The sequence below is a fragment of the Chiloscyllium plagiosum genome, unplaced genomic scaffold, assembly GCF_037043375.1.
Source record: "Chiloscyllium plagiosum isolate Xiang-an unplaced genomic scaffold, Cpla_swu_hap1 HiC_scaffold_41, whole genome shotgun sequence".
Classification (NCBI taxonomy): domain Eukaryota; kingdom Metazoa; phylum Chordata; class Chondrichthyes; order Orectolobiformes; family Hemiscylliidae; genus Chiloscyllium; species Chiloscyllium plagiosum.
In genome coordinates this window covers 40,194,606-40,202,727 of record NW_028270179.1, presented here as the reverse complement: position 1 = coordinate 40,202,727, position 8,122 = coordinate 40,194,606, and the positions used below count along the sequence as shown (strand labels likewise).

Below are 8,122 nucleotides of genomic sequence, written 5' to 3'. Positions count from 1 at the left end.
CGGTGCACCCGGAGGAAACCCACGCAGACACGGGGAGAACGTGCAAACTCCACACAGTCAGTCGCCTGAGTCGGGAATTGAACCCGGGTCTCTGGCGCTGTGAGGCAGCAGTGCTAACCACTGTGCCACCGTGCCACCCAATAGTCAGTCGGCACAAGAAAAATTCATGCCGATGAAGGAGAAGCATACAAAGGGAAGGATGAGGCAACCATCGCTGGCAAGGGAAGTCAGGGACATCATCAAAAACAAAAGGAAAAATCATACACTGCGATAGAGATTAGGAGGAGGCCGGAGGTTGGGGAGACTTCAAAAATCCGCAGAGGATAACTGAAGAAGGAAATAAGGGGAGAGCAGATGAACTAAGCGGGTAAGCTAGCTCAGAAGATTTCAGAAGAATGCAAGGGTTTTTAGCTCGACACTGAAAGGTCAAAATTGGACCTCTGAAAAATTAGGCTGGAGAAGTAGCAATAGGAAACAAAGAAATAGCAGAGGAAGTGCATAGGTACTTTGCACCAATCTTCAGATTGGTAGCAGCACACCAGAATTTCCAGAGAAACGGGGGCTGAGGTGAATGTCGTAGTGTTCACTGAGGAGGAGGTGCTGGGGAAGCTGAAAGGTCTGAAGATCTGGATGCACGTTTGCTCGTTGAGCTGGAAGGTTCATTTTCCGACGTTCTGTCACCATACTTTCATCAGATGAAGCACTGGTTTTATGATCCAATTCCTATTTATGTGTTTAGAGATCCTTCGGTTGGTGATGTCATTTCCTGTGGTGATCACGGTTCCTGCGACGAAGTCATTTCCTGCTCTTTTTCTCAGTGTGTGGTAAACAGGGTCCGAGTCGATGCGTTTGCTGATAGACTTCCGGTTGGAATGCCCATGCTTCTAGGAATTCTCATACTTGTCTCTGTTTGGCTTGCCCGAGGATGGGTGTGTTGCCCCAATCGACGTGGTGTCCTTACTCATCTGTATGTAAGGATACTTGTGATACTTGCTGAAAATGTGTTGCTGGAAAAGCGCAGCAGGTCAGGCAGCAGCCAGAGAACAGGAGAATCGACGTTTCGGGCATAAGCCCTTCTTCAGGAATCCTGAAGAAGGGCTTATGCCCGAAACGTCGATTCTCCTGTTCTCTGGATGCTGCCTGACCTGCTGCGCTTTTCCAGCAACACATTTTCAGCTCTGATCTCCAGCATCTGCAGACCTCACTTTCTACGCGTGATAATTCACCGGAGGCTCACTTGATGATGTTACCTAGCATGGTGATGAACAGTCTGAAAATGAAACTTTCCACTCAGAGAGCAAACTTGCTTCTCAAACCAGAAGTTTCAATTACAAACAGGAGGGAGTAACAGGAATGCAGAGGACTGGGCTCATGGTAAGTCCCTTGGTGGTTTGGATGAGCAGATACATCTCGGTGTCCGTGTGCATGGATCCCTGCAATTTGCCACCCAGGTTGATAGGGTTGTGAAAACGACATATAGTGAGTTAGTTTTTATGAATAGAAGGATTATGTTTCAGAGCCATGATGTTATGCTGCAGCTGTACGAAACATTGGTGCTGCCACACTTGGAGTATTGCATACACTTCTGGGCACTGCATTATAGGAAATATGTGGAAGTTTTGGAAAGGGTTCAGAGGAGATTTATTGGGGTGTTGTCTGGTATGGAGTGAAGGTCTTAAGAGCAAAGACTGAGGGAGTTGAGGCTGCTTTCATTCGAGAGAAGGTGAGAGGTGACAATTGAGACATATGAGATAATCAGAGGATTAGATAGCGTGTACAGTGCGAGCCTTTTTCCTCAGATGGTGACGGCTCGTACGAGGGGACGTAGCTTTAAATTGAGGGATGATAGAAATAGGACAGATGTCAAAGGCATTTTATTTAGTCGGAGATAGTAGTGGTCTGGAATTGCCAAAGTAAACTCGCCAACTTTAACAGCATTTAAATGGTGATTAGATCGACATTCGGATGAAAATGGAATAGTGTAAGTCAGATGGGTTTCAGACTGGTTTCACGGGTCGACAGGACATGGGAAGCAGATGGCAATGGTGGGTGGATGCTTGTCACATTGGAGCCCTGTGACCAGTGGATTGCCTCAGGGGTCAGTGCTGGGCCCATTGTCGTTTTGTCATCGCTGTCAATTATTGGCAGGAGAATGCACAAGCCATGATTAGTAACTTTGCAGACGACATGAAAATAGGCGATAACATGGGCAGTGAGGAATGTTATCAAAAAATCCATCAGGATCCCGATCAGCTTGGAAAGTGGGCCGAGAAATGGCAAATGTAATTTAATTTCGATGGGTGTGAGGTCTTGCATTTTGGAAAGTCAAATCAAGGTCGGAGTTTCATGGTGCATGGCAGGGCCTTAAATAGTGTAGTGGAACAGAGGGACGTTGGAGTTCAGGTGCACGGTTTTATGAAGGTGGTTTACCAATGGGTAAACTGAGCAGTGAAGAAGGCTTAGAACATAGATAGAACATAGAATACAGAACAATACAGCACAGAACAGGCCCTTCGGCCCATAATGTTGTGCCGAACATTTGTCCTAGCTTAAGCACCCATCCATGTACCTATCCAATTGCCGCTTAAAGGTCGCCAATGATTCTGACTCTGCCACTCCCACAGGCAGCGCATTCCATGCCCCCACCACTCTCTGGGTAAAGAACCCACCCCTGACATCCCCCCATACCTTCCACCCTTCACCTTAAATTTATGTCCCCTTGTAACACTCTGTTGTACCCGGGGAAAAAGTTTCTGACTGTCTACTCTATCTATTCCTCTGATCATCTTATAAACCTCTATCAAGTCACCCCTCATCCTTCTCCGTTCCAACGAGAAAAGGCCTAGCACTCTCAACCTATCCTCGAACGACCTGTTCTCCATTCGAGGCAACATCCTGGTAAATCTTCTCTGCACCCTCTCCAAAACTTCCACATCTTTCCTAAAGTGAGGCGACCAGAACTGCACACAGTACTCCAAATGTGGCCTAACCAAGGTCCTGTACAGCTGCAACATCACTTCATGACTCTTGAATTCAATCCCTCTGCTAATGAACGCTAATACACCATAGGCCTTCTTGCAAGCTCTATCCACCTGAGTGGCAACTTTCAAAGGTCTATGAACATAGACCCCAAGATCCCTCTGTTCCTCCACCTCACTAAGAACCCTACCGTTAATCCTGTATTCCGTATTCTTATTTGTCCTTCCAAAATGGACAACCTCACACTTGACAGGGTTGAACTCCATCTGCCACTCCTCAGCCCAGCTCTACATCATATCTAAGTCCCTTTGCAGCCGACAACAGCCCTCCTCACTATCCACAACTCCACCAATCTTCGTATCATCTGCAAATTTACTGACCCACCCTTCGACTCCCTCTTCCAAGTCATTAATAAAAATTACAAACAGCAGAGGACCCAGAACTGATCCCTGCGGAACTCCACTTATAACTGGGCTCCAGGCTGAATATTTACCGTCTACCACCACTCTCTGACTTCGACCGGTTAGCAGTTTTCTATCCAACTGGCCAAATTTCCCTCTATCCCATGCCTCCTGACTTTACGCATAAGAATTTGACATATTGGCATATTGACTTTTGGTATATTGGCAGTTTTCAGTTAGGACATTCAGTGCTCAGTTGGGAAGTTATTTTGCAAATGAATAGGAGGTTCGTGAGGCCGCTCTTGGAATATTGTGTTCACGTTTGTTCACCTTGCTATAGGAGGGGTCTTATTAAACTGGAAAGAGTGCCGAAGAAATTTACAAGAATGTTGCCAGGACTTTTATAGAGAAGGTGGACCAGCTAGGGTTTTCTTTTTTCTTTAGAGCACAAGACACTAAGTGGGAATCTTATAGAAGTATATAGTATCATGAGAGGTATGGATAGGGTGAATGTACTCAGTCTTTTTCCCCAGGGTTGGGGAATTGAGGATGAGCAGGCATCAGTTTAACGTCAGAGAGGTAGGAGTAAAAGGGAGCCCGAGGGAAATTTTTGGTTTACACAGGTGCTGCCAACATAAGTGGTTGAGGTGTTTTCATTAATACTACTTAAATGGCATTTGGACAAATAAAAGGCCAGGAAAGGTTGAGAAGGATATGGGCCAAGTACAGCGAAATGGGGCCTTTCTACATGATGTAGACTCAGTGGTTAACACTGCTGCCTCACAGCACCAGGAACCCATGTTCGATTCTAGCCTTGGGCGACTGTCCGTATGGAGTTTGCACATTCTCTCCGTGTCTGTGTGGGTTTCCTCTGGGTGCTCCAGTTTTGTCCCACAAGCCAAAGTTGTGCAGGTTAGGGTCAAATTCTCTCCCATCCTGCACAACCCCAATGCACCCAATCCCTTTTCAATTCACTCCCAGGCGACACAATCACCAAGGACCCAAAGCACTTAAATCTCACACCCACTTTATACAATCCCATCTGACCAAAACCCCTTCCCGTTCACTCCTACCCAATGGACACAAACGACTTCCAGTTCTGAGGAAGGATAGCGAGACCCAAAATGTTAACTCTGATGTCTTCTTACAGATGCTGCCAGACCTGCTGAGCTATTCCAGCAACTTTGGCTTTTGTTCCGTTCCCGTTCTCATTGGCTCTGCACAATCCCAATGGACCCAAACCCATTCCTGATCATTCCAATTCTACGTAATCCCAATGGACCCAAACCACTTCCTGCTCACTCCAATTCAACATCATCCCAATTAACCCAAACTCCTTCCTGTGCATTATTATTCTACACGATCCCAATAGACCCAACGCCCTTCCTCTTTGCTGTTGTTCTACGCAATCCCAACGAATTCAAACCCCTTCCCATTCACGCCTACACTACTCTGATCCCAACGGATTCCAACCCATTCCAGTTCACTCCCACATTTCTCAAACCCCATGGTCTGAAGCCACTTCGCTTCCAACCCCAGTCCACCAATTCCAAATGGACCCATCTCCCTTCACGTTCACCCCCATCCCACACAAAGCCAAGGGAGCAAAACCCCTCCCAGCTCGCTCCTGCTCTATGCTCATGTAATGCACTGAAAAACCTTCCATTTCACTCCCGCTCTCTGCAATCACTATGCACGCAAGCATCCGCCCATTTTCCCCAATGTACCTTTTTCCTAGGTATTACTATGTTCGTGAGGAAGTTAAGCTGATCCTTGACCAGCTATTGCACCAATGTATCACAGCTAAATTTGTCCTGGGTTCAAATTCATCTGTTGCAACCAATGTCTTAACAGTTGCCTTTTCTTTTAAGTGTAATTGTGCCAGGACGCTTTTTCTTTTTACCCCTACCCCCCATGCCCGTTATGTACAGCCCCACAGCACTCCACAAGCTCGCTGAACGAGTGTGCCCGTGCAGACAGATCACATGGAACAGGCTAAATGCACAGAGTTAGATTTATTGAGAAAGTGTAAGATTATAAAGATGCACCTGCTTGTGAACTGAGCTGCTTGCACGGTTGGAAAAAGCCTTCAAAGCGTTTCAATGTAATGGCATAGACGGCGCTTACAATGCTGCAATGGGGATAGTGAGGATACAGTCCGGGAAAGACACTGTCGGAGGTAAAGGTCAGGGGAATTAGATAATCGGGATTGGCGATTTGGAGCGGGTGTTAGGGAAGTGTGTGTTAAGAAGGAGGGTGCGGTTGGTTCCACCCAGGGCAGTGGTGAAGGGCACACTGCCAGGACCAGGCGTGTAATCCTGGCAGGTGGCACCACCCAGGTGCAGGCCGCAGGTGAAGGTGTAGGCATAGGTCACCTTGCCGTACTTGAGGTAGCAGACCTCACAGTGGTTGCCGGAAGTCAGTCTGACCTGGCACTTGCCCAGGAGGTCATTGTTGCTGATGTCGTCCTGGTCCCAGACTTCGATAGTCAGCTTGTGCCCGCTCTCTGCCTTGACCTGGCCAAGGTCCAGCTTGGCGTTCCACCTGGGGTTGTTGTTGCCTGAGATCACCGAGGTCCTGGCCTGCGCCTGGCCGTACCTGACCACCACGTAGCCGTCGGTGCCCGAGAAGACGTCCCCCCAGAGGTCCCGGCCCTCCTGGACAGTGACCACTAGGTGGCCCAGTCCCTTCATCTTGGAGCAGCAGTTGCGGTCCACACGGCTGTCCTCGCGACACAGGCAGGAGCAGGGTTGGCGCGGATCACGGTAGGACCCGTGAGGGCACCGAGAACCCGCTCCACATTTCTGGGAGAGGGCATTATCCATGATGTACTCACTGATGTAGCGCCGCAGGTTCTTCTGCCTGAGGTCGCCAGCGGGCAGCAGGTGGTGCAGCGGTGCCAGGGCATAGCGCACAAGGCCCGGGGAGGCGAGCAAGCTGTCCATCCAGCGGGCGAAGGCCATGCCATCCCCGGAGAACAAGAGGTCGGCCCCTTGCCGGGCCCGGCCTCCCATCACCTCCGTCTCCCGGTCGCTGAAGGCCTGGTGGAAGTTGTCATGGTGCTTCATGGAGCGCGCCTTCTCCTGGCATCGCTTGTAGCCCGGTGAAATTGTGGTGGTCAGGCCCACCGTGACACTGGCCTCAACCGACAGGCAGTCCTTCACCTCCTCGGTGGTATAGCCCTCGGATGCTGCCTCGCATGTCCGAATAGCCGTCACGTCCTTGTAGCGCCCGCCCAGCTCCACTGACTTGAGGTAGTGGGTACCGTAGGTAGCCACCAGCTTCTGATAAGGGTACTTGTCATGACCAACAGAGCTGGCTGGGAGTTTGGAGAGAGAGTATTGGAAATCGGGAGACAGAAGGGGCTTTTCCTTCACCCGATACTGGTAGTATCGGCATTGGAACTGGTGACTGGCGAAACTGTAGTGATCACTTTGGGAGCGGCTGGTGCCAAACTCCACCATCTTGGAATGGGATCCAGCCAGCACCACATTGACACCGACTTCGGGCGTTTGCACAGAGAGGTCCGCATGCCAGTTGTTGGTGATGGAGGAGCTGGTGGACTCTGCCAACTTTGCGGCCGATCGGTAAAGCCGGCTGGAGACTGAGCGCCGGCAGGAGCTCAGGGTGCGCCAGTCCACCAGCGAGATGGGCAGCCGTTGGCGCACGTCATTGAGCAGCTCATTATCGCAGAGAGTGCAGCTCCCGTTGGCCGTGTGCCAGGTGTTCACGTCAATGACGAAGGCTCCCTTGGGCTGCAGGGTCACCACGTCATAGCCCTGCCCTGCCAGCCGCGCCCCCGGCACAAAACCGGCATTGCGGCACTCCTCGGTGATGCTCATGGTGCAGGCACTCAGGGCACCCCGGAGGAGCAGGCAGAGAAAGAGAAGAGTGCCCAGTTGTGAATTCCATTCTGGCATTTTGCTCCGCTGGTGAGTCCAACAGCGAATCTGCAAGAGTAACAGTGAACATCTTAATTTGACAGATTTATGAGCAGCATCATTCCTTCAGTGGTTGGTGAAGATCTGTTTCTTAACGTGACACATTTGTGAGCCAAAATTAAGTGTTGTCATATGCTGTAGTATGTACATTTTGAAAATCTGTTTTCTTTATTTGACATATTTAAGAGGCTATTGAGACAGGTGTGATATTTTGTATAGGTGTCGAAGTTCTGCTTGCTTAATTTGGCATATTTATGAGCTGTTAAGAGATTCTTATTCTATTAAGTGTGTGATGAACTCCTGAATGATATATCTACCAGATTGATGACCTGTTAAGTGCATTATCCTGTCTTCAATGGAGTTTGAGCATAGATGCGCGCTAAACATGAAGGACGTGTGAGCTGTGAGTAATTCTATGCTTCTTAAATGGAATTTGATGTTCATATTTTCTTAATGTGACAGACGTATGAGCTGTCAAAAAATATGGCATTTTAAGTGTGTCAGTCATTTTTTTTTTGCTAAATCTGAAACGTGGGTAAATTGATACGACGGGAATGCCATCTTACAAGCGTATTGATAGACTGGCCACTTCATTTCACATATGCCAGAGCTGTTAAAAGGGAGGAGGGGAGGGGGGTTGTTGAAATTCTGGTTGCTTAATTTGGCAAATGTTGAGATTTCAAGATCTGCGTGCTACTTTTAGTGGGCAGTAAATTTCTGCTTGTGAAATTCAACAGATTTACAAGATGTTGAAATCAGTCTCCAATCTCAAGTGAGTTTTGACTTTCCGTTTGCTCAACT

The 8,122-nt window shown here is 48.7% G+C and overlaps 1 pseudogene; it reads right to left on the bottom strand.

Moving 5' to 3' along the window:
• Positions 1-4,842: 4,842 nt before the first annotated feature.
• Positions 4,843-7,352, bottom strand: LOC148138248 (perforin-1 pseudogene; annotated as a pseudogene).
• Between the last annotated feature and the right edge of the window lie 770 nt (positions 7,353-8,122).